This window comes from Balaenoptera borealis (assembly GCF_965194805.1).
Source record: "Balaenoptera borealis genome assembly, chromosome: 3".
NCBI lineage: Eukaryota > Metazoa > Chordata > Mammalia > Artiodactyla > Balaenopteridae > Balaenoptera > Balaenoptera borealis.
Window position 1 is genome coordinate 42761388 of NC_138866.1, and position 18045 is coordinate 42779432.

The window sequence follows — 18045 nt, forward strand, 5'->3', positions numbered from 1 at the left end:
AAACAGATGTGCCTATTCAGAGAATGAGAATAAACCAAATGGTATTTTATGATCACTTTACCTTTGTAACTTCTGCATTTGTGTCCTTATTGCCTTTATAACCTTTTCTGTACTTGAATGGGGAAAAGGCAATTTTTAAAATACAAAATAGTATAAGGTTATTAGAATTCTAAGAAATAAAGTGTGGTCCCTTCCGCCTTGTGAAGTGGTTAGTATTGGTCTTCATGGTACGATATTAATATAACACTTTAGTACTCTAACTGGCATTAAGTTATAAAATTGTCTCATACTAGTGAAATGAATGCAGTAAATATTTCTCCCAGTTCATAGTCTTTTTATACCTTGATAATAAGCTTTATGCTTCTTTGTATATGACAGGTAGTGTTTTGTAAACAGTTATAAATAATTACCATTGATACGTAGTAAGAAGTCTTTGTAACATAGTTTTAAACTATAACTTGTAAGGTCTACATTGATACTGAATATCATTGTATGTTATTGATGTTGCATAATGTGGTAGTTTCTGCAATGTTTATTCTGATATGTATTTTTCATTTAAAATATAAATTTACATATAAACTTGATATTTGTATTGTAAAATACTACTGCTACTAATAGCTAACACATGGGTTTAACATTAAGTGTCAGATAAACTTTCTTTAGGAAGCCCATCTAAGACCTGTTTGAGGCCATAAGGTCTAATGCAAAGACCACAAGACCCTGCTCTGTTACTTGCTAGACTTTTAAACTTGCATAAGTAACTTAACCTCTCAGATCAACAGTTTTGTTCCTGTAAAATGGAAATAGTAATAGTTGCATCACAGGTCATTGGGAGGGTTATATAAGATAATGTATATAAAATGTCTGACACAATGTGCAGTTCAGTGTATGGAAGCCGTTGTGATCATGGAGGAAACCAGTTGAATCGGCTTCATGATTTCAAAAAGGCTTGCTCACTTTTTTCTTGTAAGTAAATGGTTACCACTTACATTTTTTTCCTATCCAATGTTGTACTCTGAATTGTTATTGAAAATTGTGTTACAGCAACGTTAAAGATAATTTACAAATTATCCAAGTCTGCAATGGTTTTTATTTTTGAAGGTTGCCTTCTACTTCCTACCACTTTCTGGCTTACCTAGATCGCCCCTGGGGATAGTTTAAAATGGGCTGGAGCCATTTGTGATGAGATTATTCCCAATGGGCTGATCCAAAATAGAGGAGACAAATCTAGGGTTTATGGGTGACAGGATGGGTCTGCATGTCTGGAGATGCAAATACCCAGACATCAAAGTAGAGAGAAGTGCAGGAGTTGGGGGAGGGGTGTGGACAAATTGGGGGAGAGAGTGGGGGAGGGGAAGGGTGAAATCCCAGCTGAAGATGAGTAGCATGGGATGAGGTGGGGTTATACAGGATTGGGAGGGCAAATAGGTGAAGAAGCGAAGGCTGATGATTAATTGTGGCCTAGTCTGCTGGAAGTTTCATTGTTCCTTTTTACATGTGGAGTCTTTTTATTTTTATTTTTTCAAAAGTGAATAGCCTTTTATTTCCTAGTTATAGTTAAATCCTTAAACTCATTTGATTTCCTGTGCCCCATTACATGTGGAGTCTTAAAGGGGCAGTTGATTTTCTGTCTATTTATATAGTGGCAAACATTACAGATAGGATATTTTAAGTTCTACTTTTAAAAATACGTCATTATGATATAAACACATTTACATAGTCTTCGAAGTTATAATTCTGTTATGTTATGAAGTATTTAACTACTTAAAGACACAGAATAATATGGAGAAAAAGGAAAATAATCCTGTCACTGTAACATGACTACCGTTATTTTGGTTAATTTCCTTCCAATCTTCGTAATGCATATAGGGCTTCACGTCTTGATTTATTGACAAATATAAACTATAGTGTAGTCATAATTCTGATATATACAATTTTGTGCCCAGCTTCTTTCCCATTTGACATTTTAGGATAAGCATTTTTCGTTTTGTTGCATTTGTCTGCTTGCAGAGCCTGGAATTAGATTCCCTTTCAGAGCTCTTGGCTTAAAGAATTTGGGCAAGCTGGTTCTCAGTTCTTTGAGACTAAATGAAATGGAGAGACCTGGAGTGTTAGTGAGGGCTTGTTTGGTTTCTCATCACAGGATTCCACCTGAACTGGCTTAAGCAAAAATGGAAGTGATTGAAACGATACTGTGAGTCTTCCACGGATTTTAAGGGCAGGGGTTAGGTGGGATAAGCGTCAGGTCCCAGACTGTTGTAGGGAAAATAGGAAGCCCTCTTTCACTGCCTTTCATCTCTTTTTTTTTCTGGCATATGTTCTCCATTCTTGTCTCTTGCTGCAGACTGGCTTTCTCTATTCCTTGTCCAAATGGTTGAAAATAGCCTCTGCAAGCAGTTCCAATGTTTATATGTCCTCTATTCAAGAGAGCAGACAGATTGAGCAAGAATCTCTTCTAAATCCAGATTCCCAGGGAAAGGGACTCTTTGGCCCAATTTGTGTCAAGTGTACACTCTTGATCCTATTGACTGTGGTGGTCTGGGGCAGGGTCAAGTTATGCCATCATGGCTGCCAGAGGCTTTCTCCTGTAACCCTACTGACAGTAGGGCAAGAGGTAGTTTCCAGAGAAAAGGAGTGATTGGCTGGACAGTCAATAGCTATTTGGTTCACTGAGCTTTGCATAAAAAGTTTTTCATATTAAATCATAGGCTTCAATCAAGATCCAATCTTTCTTCTGGTCTGATAGTCCTTATAATGTACCTACATAATATTTAGTGAGGTTATAGATAGTGTATTCCTAAACTGGGAAAACCCAAGTGTTTGTTTAGAGTATAAGTCCCTAGGGAGTTCTGTTTAAAAGTACTCAAGGAGCACTGCAGACTGCTTATTAAGTTTTATTGAAGTGCTGCTGGTTACATCAAAACTGGAAGACATATTTCTTTTTCTAGGTCGGATAGGGCAACACACCAGTTCCTTCAGACTCAAGGTATAGTAATTGAGGGTGACATTGAACATTGTACACTTTAAACAGGGACTGAAAATTACACTATTCTGTAGTCTGGGATTTTCTATATTTAGTTCTGGGCTAATGCCAAGATGGCACTACTGAGGGTCAATAATGGTTTTATGGTTCTGAAAACCAGACATACTAAGAATTCTTTATCTCTTGTGAAGCTAAGATTCCTAAGGGTGGTAGAGCCTGCACGTTTTCGCTGCTGATGCCTTGCTCCAAGTCATGTGACTTTGGTATCTATCTTGCATTTTTGTTCACACCCATGTTTTACATTGGCATTCTAGAGGAAAGATCCAGATTGAATGAGCCGGGAACCATTTGGAGCACCATCTTCCCTGCTGGAGTAATGGTGGCAGATGCTAAAGAAGCAATATATACATCTAAAATGAATTATTATTTCTCAGGGACATTTTAGAACAAATATACTTAGAAGTTGAGAACTTTTTATTTCTCCTTAATTAAAAAAAATTGTGAGTGCCTCAAGTGGGAGCTTCTTGTCTTTCTCCTTCCTAGTCCACATCCACAGAGCAGTCATTGTGATATTTTAGAAATATTAATTGGATCATGCCATTCCTCTGGTTAAAGTCTTCAATGGCTTCTCATATTTCTTTGGAAAACTATAAAAGCCTGAACCTAGCCTACATGGTCCTACGTGGTTGGATTCTTCTGATGGCACCACTCTTGCATGCCCACATGATGCTCTGGTCATGCTGGCACGTTCTCCAAGTCCTTTCCTTCCTCCAGGCTGATGAACAAGCTCTTCCCTCTTCCTGGTGCTGTTACCTGGCTGGCTCCTCACCATCCCTCAGGTCTCATATTAAGTGCCACTGCCTCAGGCTTCCAGCTTTGCACCTCTCTCATCTCATGTACTTTTCCTTTATAGCACTTACTGCAAACTGTGATTACAATTTATGTTGATTCTTGTGACTGATCAATGTCTTTCCTGCCTGCTACTCTCTTAGCTCCGTAAGGGAAGGGATGGATCTATTTTGTTCAGCACTATGTACCCAGCACACAGAACAGTACCTGAACACTCCATACATATTTGCTGAGTGATTAAATCTTGTTAAAAATTTAGAGTAGACTTAAAAAAAACCCAACATTTTATTTGGAATGATTTTAGACTTACAGGAAAGCTGCAAAGATAATTCACAATGTTTCTTTGCACCCCTCACCCAGTTTCCCCTATTATTATTATTTTATATTACCAATGTGTATTTGTCAGAACTAAGAAACCACTATTGGTACATTACCATTAATTAAACTCTAGGCTTTATTTGGATTTCACCAGTTTTCCCTTTAAGGTTCTCCTGCTGTTCCAGGATCCAAACCATTGTACTCTATTGCACTTAGTTGTCATGTCTCTTAAGTAGGCTTTTAATGAACTGAACTTGAAAAGATAATTTCAATTTTATAGGAACTTCCTGGCCATTTTTTTAGGGCTTGGGTCAGATCACATTTGAAATTTTAATTACTAGTTTTCAAGGTAACATTGAATTAAATTCATGTTAGAAATGATCTGTGACTTGACATGGTAATTACATACTATTTTGGAGGACTGTTCTATAGTGTAGAACAGTTGTTTTTAATGTTTCTGCTTTTTAACATTTTGGGGGAACATAGGCATTTTTGAAAATCTAAACAAAACTATGAATTACTCCCCCCATGTACATATACAACAAATATTTTCATGCAGTTCATTTATTACACTGGAAATTTATTATTTCATAGGAACACGCTATAAAAGTGATAATTCCAATGAGTCATATCTGTTTTTCTATTTTATGAGAATGTGTGTGAAATTTGATGGTAATATCTGGAAAAATTGAAATAATTAAAATTTGTTAACTAAAATGAAAATGAATTTCAGTTTTATTCAATTTTCAAAAGTGAATTTTAGTGAGAAAGCTCTCATAGTTTGGATTGAAAAGCAAGCTGAAAATTTGGGGTGGTCTTAGGCATGAGAATATGCAGCTCATCTTTGATATTCAGTTTACTGCAACTTGATTAAAATATTAACACTTTCTAAAAACTCTGACTTACAAGGATACGAGGTAGCAAATGAAATTAGAGACCCCATAGCTTATTTGGCAGGGAGAGGTGGATTTGTATCAAGAAACTTCTTGAAGACTCTTCAAGTTGAATTAATGTCACATCATTTCATTCGTACTCAAGTCACTGAGGTCACCTTTGAGGCAAGATCTGCATCATCCATGCTGTCTTTGTCAGCAAAGAAAGAATGATGAATCCATATTTCATTTTAAGTTTGTCTAAGCAGAATTAGTCTTCAAATATATCTTGCAGTGTATCTAGGTACTTCCAGATTATTTGTCTGCACGGACATTTTATGACATATCACTCTGTATCCTTATTTCCTGAGGAGCTCTGTTTCCAAAAGACCCTGTGGTTTTCAGCTGCATTATAATAATGACTTTAAGCCTTTCACTGAAAAATTGTATCATTTTTGGCTGCACAGCACGTGGGATCTCCCCAGACCAGAGGTTGAACCCGCACCCCCTGCAGAGGAAGTGCAGAGTGTTAACCACTAGACCACCAGGGAAGTCCCAAAAAATTGTATCATGTTCATATCCATAAAGTAAGCAAAGTGAAGAATGAAGTTCTCCTTATTGAACAACTAAGGATGGGCTTCACATTTTTTTTCCTCAAGGTGATACAAATGTCCTTCAAAGATTTCAAGTCAAGATTTCTGAAAAGATATTAGCTTCAAAGTAGTCAAAGAGAAGTCCACATTCTCTTCACTGGCTCTGATGGAATTGACTTTCAAGGCAATAGAAAAGGTTTCTTGTTGGATCATTGGCAATATTTTAGGTTACAACATGCAGCAAGTTACACTGATATGCAAAGCTACTCTCATCACCAAAGCAGTACAACCTACTTTCCTCCCCATGTGCAGTTTGTTTGACATTACAAACTTTCAAGTTTCCTAAAAAGCTCACAGAATAGGTGTTCTCCTTAGGTGACACTCATATACATATAACAGAAAATCAGGAATTGGGAGCATTGTGAGATATGCAGTCATTTGCTAAAGGGAAATAGCATAGCTGCTAGTATCTCCAATGTTTGCACCAAAATTATGGCAAAAGAGCAAGTTTTGAGAGGACTTTATTTGATAAAGGCACTGCTCCCATTTTTATCCCGTGCTGCAGACCACAAACTAGTTTATCCTTTTCCAGGGCAGACTGGTTCCCAAGGTCTCCCCAGGATGAATTTTTTAAAATTATTTATTTATTTATTTATTTGAGTATAGTTGTTTTACAATGTTGTGTTAGTTTCTGCTGTACAACGAAGTGAATCAGCTATATGTATACATATATCCGCTCCCTCTTGGACCTCCCTCCCACTCTCCCCCCCAATCTCCCCCATCTAGGTCATCACAGAACACTGAGCTGAGCTCCCTGTGCTATACAGCAGGTTCCCACCAGCTATCTATTGATATTTTACACATAGTAGTGTATATATGTCAATCCTAATCTCCTATTTGTCCCACCCTCCACTTCCCTCTCTGTGTCCACATGTCTATTCTCTACATCTGTGTCTCTATTCCTGCCCTGCAAATAGGTTCACCTCTACCATTTTTCTAGATTCCAAATATATGTGTTAATATATGATATTTGTATTTCTCTTTCTGACTTACTTCACTTTGTATGACAGTCTCTAGGTCCATCAACGTCTCTGCAAATGTCACAATTTCGTTCCTTTTTATGGCTGAGTAATATTCCATGGTACATATGTACCACACTTTCTTTATCCATTCATCTGTTGATGGACTTTTAGGTTGCTTCTATGTCCTGGCTATTGTAAATAGTGCTGCAATGAATATTGGGGTGCATGCGTCTTTTTGAATTATGGTTTTCTCAGGGTATATACCCAGTAGTGGGATTGCTGGGTCATATGGTAGTTCTATTTATAGTATTTTTAAGGAACCTCCGTACTGTTCTCCATAGTGGCTGTATCAATTTACATTCCCACCAACAGTGCAAGAGGGTTCCCTTTTCTCTACACCCTCTCCAGCATTTATTGTTTGTAGATTTTCTGATGATGGCAATTCTGACCAGAGTGAGGTGATACTCCATGGTAGTTTTGATTTGCATTTCTCTAATAATTAGTGATGTTGAGCCTCTTTTCATGTGCCTCTTGGCCATCTGTATGTCTTCTTTGGAGAAATGTCTATTTAGACCTTCTGCCCACTTTTTTTTTTAAACATCTTTATTGGAGTATAATTGCTTTACAATGTTGTGTTAGTTTCTGTTTTATAACAAAGTGAATCAGCTATACATATACATATATCCCCATATCTCCTCCCTCTTGCGTCTCCCTCCTACTCTCCCTACCCCACCCCTCTAGGTGGTCGCAAAGCACAGAGCTGATCTCCCTGTGCTATGCGGCTGCTTCTCACTAGCTATCTGCCCATTTTTTGATTGGGTTGTTTGTTTTTTTGATATTGAGCTGCATGAGCTGCTTGTAAATTTTGGAGATTAATCCTTTGTCAGTTGCTTCATTTGCAAATAGTTTCTCCCATTCTGAGGGTTATCTTTTCATCTTGTTCATGGTTTCCTTTGTTGTGCAAAAGCTTTTAAGTTTAATTAGGTCCCATTTGTCTATTTTTGTTTTTATTTTTATTACTCTAGGAGGTGGGTCAAAAAGATCTTGCTGTGATTTATGTCAAAGAGTGTTTTCCCTATGTTTTCCTCTAAGAGTTTTACAGTGTCCAGTCTAACATTTAGGTCTTTAATCCATTTTGAGTTTATTTTTGTGTATGGTGTTAGGGTGTGTTCCACTTTCATTCTTTAACATGTAGCTGTCCAGTTTTTCCAGCACCACTTATTGAAGAGACTGTCTTGTCTCCATTGTATATTCTTGCCTCCTTTGTCATAGATTAGGTGACCATAGGTGCGTGGGTTTATCTCTGAGCTTTCTATCCTGTACCATTGATCTATATTTCTGTTTTTGTGCCAGTACCATACTGTCTTGATTATTGTAGCTTTGTAGTATAGTCTGAAGTCAGGGAGCCTAATTCCTCCAGCTCCATTTTTCTTTCTCAAGATTGCTTTGGCTATTTGGGGTCTTTTGTGCTTCCATACAAATTGTAAAATTTTTTGTTCTAATTCTGTGAAAAATGCCATTGGTAACTTAATAGGGATTGCATTGAACCTGTAGATTGCTTTGGGTAGTATAGTCATTTTCACAATATTGATGCTCCCAATCTAAGAACATGGTATATCTCTCCATCTGTTTGAGTCATCTTTGATTTCTTTCATCAGTGTTTTATAGTTTTCTGAGTACAGGTCTTTAGCCTCCTTAAGTAGGTTTATTCTTAAGTATTTTATCCTTTTTGTTGTGATGGTAAATGGGATTCTTTCCTTAACTTCTCTTTCTGGTCTTTCATTGTTAGTGTGTAGGAATGCAAGAGATATCTGTGCATTAATTTTGTATCCTGCAACTTTACCAAATTGATTGATGAGCTTTAGTAGTTTTCTGGTGGCATCTTTAGGATTTTGTATGTATAGTATCATGTCATCTGCAAACAGTGACAACTTTACTTTTTCTTTTCTAATTTGGATTCCTTTTATTTCTTTTTATTCTCTGATTGCCGTGGCTAGGACTTCCAAAACTATGTTGAAGAAGAGTGGTAAGAGTGGACATCACTGTCTTGTTCCTGACCTTAGAGGAAGTGCTTTCAGTTTTTCACCATTGAGAACGATGTTTGCTGTGGGTTTGTCATATATGGCCTTTATTATGTTGAGGTAGCTTCCCTCTATGTCCACTTTCTGGAGAGTTTTTTATCATAAATGGGTGCTGAATTTTGTCAAGAGCTTTTTTTCTGCATCTATTGAGATGATCATATGGTTTTTATTCTTTAATTTGTTAATATGGTGTATCACATTGATTGATTTGCGTATATTGAAAAATCCTTGCATCCCTGTGATATATCCCACTTGATCATGGTATATGATTGTTTTAACGTGTTGTTGGATTCTGTTTGCTAGAATTTTGTTGAGGATTTTTGCATTGATGTTCATCAGTGATATTGGTCTGTAATTTTTTTTGTGATATCTTTGTCTGGTTTTGGTAACAGGGTGATGGTGGCCTCGTAGAACGAGTTTGGGAGTGTTTCTCCCTCTGCTATATTTTGGAAGAGTTTGAGAAGGATAGGTGTTAGCTCTTCTCTAAATGTTTGAGAGAATTCGCATTTGAAGCCATCTGGTCCTGGACTTTTATTTGCTGGAAGATTTTTAATTACAGTTTCAATTTCATTATTTGTGATTTGTCTGTTCATATTTTCTAATTCTTCCTGGTTCAGCCTTGGAAAGTTGTACCTTTCTAAGAATTTGTCCATTTCTTCCAGGTTGTCCATTTTATTGGCATAGAGTTGCTCGTAGTTGTCTCTTATGATCCTTTGTATTTCTGTGGTGTTCACTGTAATTCCTCCTTTTTCATTTATAATTTTATTGATTTGAATCCTCTCCTTTTCTTTCTTGATAAGTCTGGCTAAAGATTATCAATTTTGTTTATCTTCTCAAAGAACCAACTTTTAGTTTTATTGATCTTTGCTATTGTCTTGGTCGTTTCTATTTCATTTATTTCTGCTCTGATCTTTATGATTTCTTTCCTTCTACTAACTTTTTTTATGTTCTTCTTTCTCTAGTTGCTTTAGGTGTAAGGTTAGGTTGTTTTTTTGAGATTTTTCTTGTTTTTTGAGATGAGATTGAATTGCTATAAACTTCCCTCTTAGAACTGCTTTTGCTGCGTCCCATAGATTTTGGGTCATCATGTTTTCATTGTCATTTGTTTCTGGGTATTTTTTGATTTCCTCTTTGATTTCTTCATCGATCTCTTGGTTATTTAGTAGTGTATTGTTTAGTCTCCATGTGTTTGTGTTTTTCACAGTTTTTTCCCCTGTAATTGATTTCTAATCTCATAGTGTTGTGGTCAGAAAAGACGCTTGATACAATTTCAATTGTCTTAAATTTACCAAGGCTTGATTTTTGACCCAAGATATGATCTATCCTGCAGAATGTTCTCTGTTCACTAGAGAAGAAAGTGTATTCTGCCTCTTTTGGGTGGAATGTCGTATAAATATCAATTAAATCATTTGTAGAGACATGGATGGATCTAGAGACTGCCATACAGAGTGAAGTAAGTCAGAAAGAGAAAAACAAATATCGTATATTAACGCATATATGTGGAAACTAGAAAAATGTTACAGATGAACCAGTTTGCAGGGCAGAAATTGAGACACAGATGTAGAGAACAAACGTATGGACACCAAGGGGAGAAAGTGGCGGGGGGGGGTGGTGGGATGAACTGGGAGATTGGGATTGACATATATACACCAATATGTATAAAATGGATAACTAATAAGAACCTGCTGTATAAAAAAATAAATAAAATAAAATTCAAAAAAAAAAAAAAGCTGTAAAAGGCCTTGGGGGTGGGGCTTAGGCAGGGGCAAGGTTTAGGCCAGGTGGGGTCTAGGCTCATCACAGACAGAGGGAGCCCTGGAGGGCGGGGGTTCAGGCCCAGGAACCCAGCAGGCTTGCAGGGCCTGAGTGGGTGGGGGAAACACTGGATGCGTTCCCCTCTGATCTCCTGGTCCCATGAAGGTCTCTCCCTGTCCCTGCTAACCCCTGCTTCATGGTGGTCCCCTCGAGTGTGGGAAACCTTCTCCTCTCCCCACTGCCCCTCAGAGGCTCTGGTCCTGTTCTGCCTCCACTTTTCCTCCCCCTACCTCACTCCCACGCTCCCAGGACCTGCTCGGCCGGAGGGGCCCCTGGAGGGCTGAGGTTTAGGCCTGGGACCCCAGTAGGCTCACCAGGGCCTGAGCAGTTGGGGAAGATGCTAGCTGCATTCCCTCTGATCCCCTGATCCCCTGAAGGTCTCTCCCCATCCTCACTGATCCCCACACTGTGGGTGGGACCCTCTAATCATGGGAACCCCTCCCCTCCCCCAGACACCCCTCAGGGGTGCCGGTCCCCTCCTCCCTCCACTTTTCCTTCCCCCCTTCTTCCCCTCCAAGTCCTACCTGGTCACACGGGGATTCCTCCTGTCCCTTTAGGTGTCCGAGGTCCCCCACCAGTGCCTGTTAGGTGCCCTAGTTGTGAGGAGATACAAACTTCATGTCCTCCTATTCCACCATCTTGGCTCCTCCCCTCTCCCCAGGATGAATTTAGCAGCAAGGAAAGAAAACTCAATTTATATTGGCTTAGGCAATGAGGAAATTTATTCTTTCTGAGCAGGAAGTTGAGGGGTAGGGTGGCTGAATTAATAGCTTATGCTGGAATGAAGTACCCAGATTATAATCTTTTCTTTTCTGGTTTCCATCTCTTTATCTGTGTGCTGTACGTTGTAGGATATTTTCTTAACTCTATTTTCAAATTATTCAATTAAGTTTTTCACTTAAAGTTTCATTTGAAGTTATAATAGCTCTTTTATTTTCCTAATATTTCTTTTAAAAACATGGCATCTTATTTTCCCTATGATTATGATCTTCAGAAATAGGCTCATTAGAAGCTGCATCACTTCTGTTTTCAAGTTGTGTGGACAAAAAACAAGATCCAGCACTTGTCTAGAGATGTTTCAGTGAAGGATGTGCTGGGCCATGCTGTGAATGTAGTAAGAGACATTGAACTGTAAACTTTAAAATGGTTAAAATGGTGAATTTTATGTTATATGAATAAAAAGAATTGTTACTATTCTAAAAAAATGTCACCTTATTCTTGTTTTATGGATATAATAGCTTCTTTTATTATTCCCTGAGGAACTTTTTTTGAAAGTTCTATTCTCTTGAATGGGCCACTTCCTCCAAGTTGTTTTTTTAAAATTTTTTTATTATTGTTAGCCAATATTCTTGGATGTTTGGTGATTTTTGTGTATCTACATGTATTCTAGAGTGGAGGACTCCAAAACTATTTGGGAGCTGTGAGAATGGTTGAGTAGGTCAGGAACTATGAAGGGTCTTACCCCACTTTCGAACTAACAAGTTAGTCTGCTGTATTTTCATAGATGCTACCAGAACACATGAGATTCCTGGGTCAGATACAAAGGACATTATTACTCACAGTTCAGCAAGGAGCATGAGCTTCCTGCTCACGGTGGTTACCCTTGCTCCAAAAATTTCACAGGGACAATACAGGGCAAGCAAGGTGGGTCCTCACTATGTAGTGGGTTTTTGTCATACCTGAGGACACCTGAGCTCAAGAAATTCCAATTATTTATAGTGGTCTACAAGCAAACCTACTCAATCTTTGCTCCAGAGGGAGACATTAGCAAACAAACCTGCCTTCTATTCTAGAGGGAGACAAACTTCACTATACAGGGTCTTGAAAAGCTAGTCCAGGACAAAGAGTTGTCAGATCCTACACAAGATGTTCAGAAATGGAAGAAAGACCCATGGAGAATTATCTCCCAACAGGGGCTTGTCTATCGTGACTTCACTGTCAAATAGCTGAGCTGTTTCCTTGGGAACCTTCAATTTCATTTTTTGTGAGATCTGTTCCTTTGGATCAGAGAAGGCTTTTCTAATCTCCCAACTGGCTGCTAGCATCCTGCGAACCAAGTAGGAAGGAAGCCTGTGCATCTCACTGAGCAATGTGTGTAGGTTCACCTAATTCCTCCATGATCTTGGTATGTTACCCCAATCTTCAACCATGTCTGGGGTCCCTGTGGACTTCTGTTTGGACCTCTCCAGAGAATAAAGCTCTGGCCTGTGCCAGAGTAAAGGGAGGTGTAGTCAAATGCTGTACAGAGTGAGGATGGGAATTAAGAAGCCATTAGTCTTCTTAAAAAGACTTAAACAAGGCTACTGATTGTAGCCTCACTGTCATACCTGTTAATTTGGCAACTGGTAAGTCTGGAAAATTCTGTGTTGTAAATTGGACTAATATCCATTTTTCCTACCCTCAACTTAGGTTTCAGTTTCTTCAAGCCTGACAAGTCATTTACCACTTTCCAGCTTCAAAAATTTTGTTATTGTTTTCTTTCCTGATTCTTGTTTTTAAAATTGCACTTATTGTCATTTTAGTGGAATTTCCTGAATGAACAAATAGAAGTGTGTGTATTTCAATCTGCTGTCTTTACCAGGAAGAATCATTGTACTTTCTATTCCTATTCTTTGAAATCTTCCAACTTTAACTAGACCTACCGTAAACAAGATAAATATCATATTCATAGTGACAGAGTACATTGTCTTTATTTTCTCTCAGTGGGAAGCTATTTTAAGATATCAGGGACTTCCCTGGTGGCACAGTGGTTAAGAATCCACCTGCCAATGCAGGGGACATGGGTTCAATCCCTCGTCTGGGAAGATCCCACATGCTGTGGAGCAACTGAGCCCGTGCACCACAACTACTGAGCCTGTGCTCTATAGCCCGCAAGCCACAACTACCGACCCCATGCGCCACAACTACTGAAGCCCACACTCCTAGAGCCCGTGCTCCACAACAAGAGAAGCCACCACAATGAGAAACCCACGCATTGCAATGAAGAGTAGCCCCCGCTTGCCGCAACTACAGAAAGCCTGTGCACAGCAACGAAGACCCAATGCAGCCAAAAATAAATAAATAAAATAAAAAAATTTAAAAAAATGTGCTAGCATTTTAAAAAAATTGGCATAACATGGGGGCAAATAATATTGTGCATTATCTGTTTCTTGATCTGAATGCTGATTTCACGGATGTGTTTACTTTATGAAAATATCAAGCAGTGCACTTGAGACTTGTGTACTTTATTGTATGCATGTTATATTGCCATAAAAGGTTTACATTAAAAATTGTACATAACATGGCTGTATGTCAAAACATTCCAGTTCATTTTACTGTTGTTGTTGTTTTTTTTTTTTTTTTTAAATTAATTAATTTATTTTTGGCTGTGTTGGGTCTTCGTTTCTGTGCGAGGGCTTTCTCTAGTTGCGGCAAGCGGGGGCCACTCTTCATTGCGGTGCGCGTGCGTCTCAGTATCGCGGCCTCTCTTGTTGCGGAGCACAGGCTCCAGACGCGCAGGCTCAGTAGTTATGGCTCATGGGCCCAGTTGCTCCGCGGCATGTGGGATCTTCCCAGAGCAGGGCTCGAACCCGTGTCCCCTGCATTGGCAGGCAGATTCTCAACCACTGCGCCACCAGGGAAGCCCTTTACTGTTGTTTTTAATAAAACATGGAATTACCACTTTAAAATATTTTTCAAATTTTCAAAGTAACATAAAATAATTACTTTTGTGTGTTCCCAGTTCACTCACCCCTAAGTGCATCCCCTAATCGCTAAACAGTATGGGGAAAGTGGTTCTCAAATACTTTGCTGCGTATTAGAAACACCTGAGAGTTCTAAAAAAATCCCACTGACAAGGCTGCATTCCATCCCAATTAAAACAGTGTCTCTGGGATGGAGACCCGGGCATCAGTACTTTTTAAAGCTCCCCAGGAGAGTCCAATGAAGTTTACAGCCAAGGCTGTAAACACAGGTCTAGGGTGATGCTTCTCAAACTATCTGTGGTGAAGAACCAGTTTGTGTTTTTAAATTCCCAACTCATCACAGATCAAAATTCTTGCAAAATCAATAAAAATGAACTAATAGAAAAATAATCATACACTGAACAATCACAGCAATCTCAACTTGCTGTCAATTTTTCTCACTGCTTACTCTTGATGTCTATATCTTGCCACAGACTGGTCACAATTCATGGCCAGGACCAATCCATAGAGCACACTTGGGTAGCACTGACTACTCAGAACCCTGGAATACTCTCTCTCCTTCCTAGCACAAGCTGGGTATCCATACCCTCTCCTCTCTGTGCAAAGAATCTTTTTGGAGTCTAAGGGGATTTGGCCTGGGACACGTCATGTGTGCTCCCACCATTCTGCACAGCCCCACCGACACATTGCATCCACTCAGATGTTGGGGGCTCTGAAAGCATGGGCTGAAAACCATTGTTAATAACCCATGAATTTGTTTGAGATTTTCCAAGTATTGTTTTTGCTCAGCTGTATTAATTCAAGAAAAACTCTTGACTATTAAAATCTTAGAATGTGATCTCATGTATATCTGTAGTGGATCTAATCTGTAAGTTGTATGTGCAAGTGAATTTCAAAGGAAAATCCACTAAAGACTCTCAGGAACAAAAATGTGCTTTGCTCTCAGTGATTTTGCACCTTAGCCTACAATACAGTGAAAACTCTTCCATTACTTGGGCTGGAATCTCTAAAGGACAAGTGGAGTTTCACTCCCAGGGGCCTGAATGTTGTGTTTGTAGGACTAAATGAGAGGGAGTGGGCTGCCATAATCTGCTACCCCTGGACACTTGGCCCAGTCATCTGGCAACATGAACATTTACCCATGTGGAAGGAATCCCATTAGGTTTATAAAACATGGAATGGAGAACAAGGTTTGGGATCGGAGGGACTTTCATCTGAGAGAGGAGTTCAGAATGACTCAGATGAATCTCCTGATGATGACCTCTTAGCCCCTTCCCTCTGGGATCTTCCTCTTCTTCCTTTTCCTCTTCTTTCTCTTCCTCTTCCTCTTCTTCTCCTTCTCCTTCTTCTCCTCCTCCTTCTTCTTCTTCTTCTTGGCCACATGGCATGAGGGATCTTCGTTCCCCAACCAGGGATCAAACTCGTGCCCCCCAAAGTGGAAGCATGGAGTCTTAACCACTGGACTGCCAGAAGTCCCTGGGAGATTATTCTGATGGTGATGCAATTGAATTCTGGTTGAAGCAGATTATCTGATTACCATGATCCAAGACATCTCTGATTTTTTTTTTTTCCTTTCTAAATCTTGGCTCACCTATTTTAGAGAATATGACACAATTATGCTTGTTAGAGAACCAAAGGCCACACCAGATGTTATTAATTCCACTCTCAGTCCCTTGTGTAGTCTTTAATGAAGCTGTCTTCAATGGCCTTATTACTCATCTGCACCTCTGTTGCATTCTGATTATATTTGCTGGGTGTGTAAAATTTTACTCCCCTAAGTGTGACTTAGGTCTGTCTCTCAGAAAGGAAGAGGAAAGGAGATGGGGGATATGCTCTGTGACTCTGGACTTGGGTACCCTTCCCAACTCAAGTTTGGTTATTTGATAAGGGGTGGAAAATTGAGGTAAAATGTCTAACATACTTGTGTATAGAGATCTATCTTCTTCAAAGTTTTACACTCTATGTAAAGCTCATGCATGTAAAACCACTAGCACATGTAACATGTGGCACATGAAAACTTATTAGGGAAGAAAACCAGGAATGGAAATCTAAGCCTGTGCCATAAGTTAAGGAGTTAGTTATCTCTTGGCTTTTAGTAGAAAATTATACTGAAACATGTACTATGTGCAGCCATGGTGAGGTTGTAGCCAATGTCAGGCTGAACTGTGTGCAGAGTAATCTTTGAAGATTGACTCTAGATGAAATGCTTGGACTGAAACATTCTGAAAGCGACAGCAGGAGCCTTAACTTAGCATAGCACACAAAGGATTCAGGCTGGGAATTCTGAATCATGCTACTGCTGCTCTGTGACAGCTGTATCGCGTTTTCCACTCTACGAGGCAATAGCATATCGGATTTCATGAAAACTCACAGCCTCTCTGTGAAGTAGGTGTTACTATCGCTAGGTTACAGGTGAGGAAATTGAGGCCCAGAGAGGCTACCTTGCTCAAGGGCACAGCTACTAGGTATCGGGTTAGAGTTTGAACCCAGAGCTGTCTGCTTCCCAAACCCATGTTCTCCCCCAGAGAGAGTAACAAGAAGTCAGCATTGTAAAGTTCAGATCATCCAGTGGCCCAGCTCCTTCATCTCCTGAAATCATGGAAGAAGATGGTAAACTTCACTTCATTTTTAGCAATGCCCTTAACTCACAAAGCACAGCTCTGGTAGTGTTTAGCCTCAGGACCTAAGCGAGGCTTCTCCCTTTCCCCCCAAGTCTGAATTTTACCTTGTGTGGACGCTGTGCTTGAAGGCTCTTTTTAGAAAGAAAAGGAGAGATTGAATAAGACGGCTTTGAGAATCAGGCCGGTGTGGGGGGTGTGTGTGTGTGAGAGAGACAGACAGAGAGAGAGAGAGAGAGAGAGAGAGAAAGAGAGGGAAAGAGAGAAAGAAAGAGGGTTAGACACATCTACTAAGATGCAGTTGGTATCTGGAATCTTACCCTTTTCTAGGGAAGGAGGAAGGGCAGTGGAGAGACAGGAGGAGACGGCCCCCCTCTTGACTGGGTATTTCAAGCTCCTGGCTCCCTCCAGATTTTACCTGGATATTTGAGGTGCTGTCTTTCTGGTCACACTGAGGAAACTATGCTTCCAGAAGATGGCTTTTCTTCTTGAGAAGGATTCTCTATTTCCTGAATCCACAAATTAAAAAGAAATAAGCCTATTAAGGGGATGGAGGAAGAGGATGTTGTGTATTCCTGTGGCAAAGTATAGATATCTGTAGTTTTGAGTCATTTGTGGCTGGCATGGTACCTGAGAACAGTATGTATGGAATTTAAACCATATATCATCCTTGCTTGTCAATACTCACTCTAATAACTAATAAAATTTCTCTAGTTTTAACTTAAGTCATTGGAATGTTGATACTGGTGTTGCTGTTGTCCTTTTCAGAAAATGGAGTCCAATATTGCTCTAACATTGACTCTGTGGGTCTTATAGTCTCACCTTCTGTTGTTTTATTCACATTACTGAGGCTTCTTCAAGATTCACTGCAGACCTCTCCCAGTAGCCTTGTAAATGCATGTGGTTGTAGTGATGACTGATTACAGCTGGGATTTGAGCATCATTAGATTCACCCTTGTTGTAGCTAAACCATGCTTGTTTCCAACATTTCTGTGTGAATCTCTTAGATGGACAAGTGTCCAAGTGTCTCTGCTGTGATTAATAAGATCAGTGGGTTTTTAAAAATGTTAAATCAATTGTATTTATGCTTGATGGGTAACCATTTACCTTCTAAGATGATAATCCTACCTGCTTCTATCTTAAATAAGCATTGAACATAAAGTCTCTGACTACTTGATGGAAACCAAAACAAAAACTGAATTTAAGAGAAG

General features: G+C 39.3%; 1 protein-coding gene and 2 long non-coding RNA genes across 3 annotated transcripts in view; 2 read left to right on the plus strand and 1 right to left on the minus strand.

Annotated features, from left to right (window-relative positions):
* The window catches only part of LOC309626240, a 161935-nt gene that overhangs the window by 64399 nt on the left and 79491 nt on the right, over positions 1-18045 (minus strand). The gene's annotated exons all lie outside the window — the stretch shown is intronic.
* SLC35F4 (solute carrier family 35 member F4) overlaps positions 1-18045 on the plus strand; it is a gene marked incomplete at its 5' end in the record, with an annotated part of 267380 nt that overhangs the window by 7407 nt on the left and 241928 nt on the right. The gene's annotated exons all lie outside the window — the stretch shown is intronic.
* Positions 441-18045, plus strand: part of LOC309626239 — a 187194-nt gene continuing 169589 nt past the window's right edge. The window contains exon 1 of the long non-coding RNA XR_014243061.1: positions 441-6943. This is a non-coding gene — a long non-coding RNA (uncharacterized lncRNA). The remainder of the gene's footprint in view (positions 6944-18045) is intronic.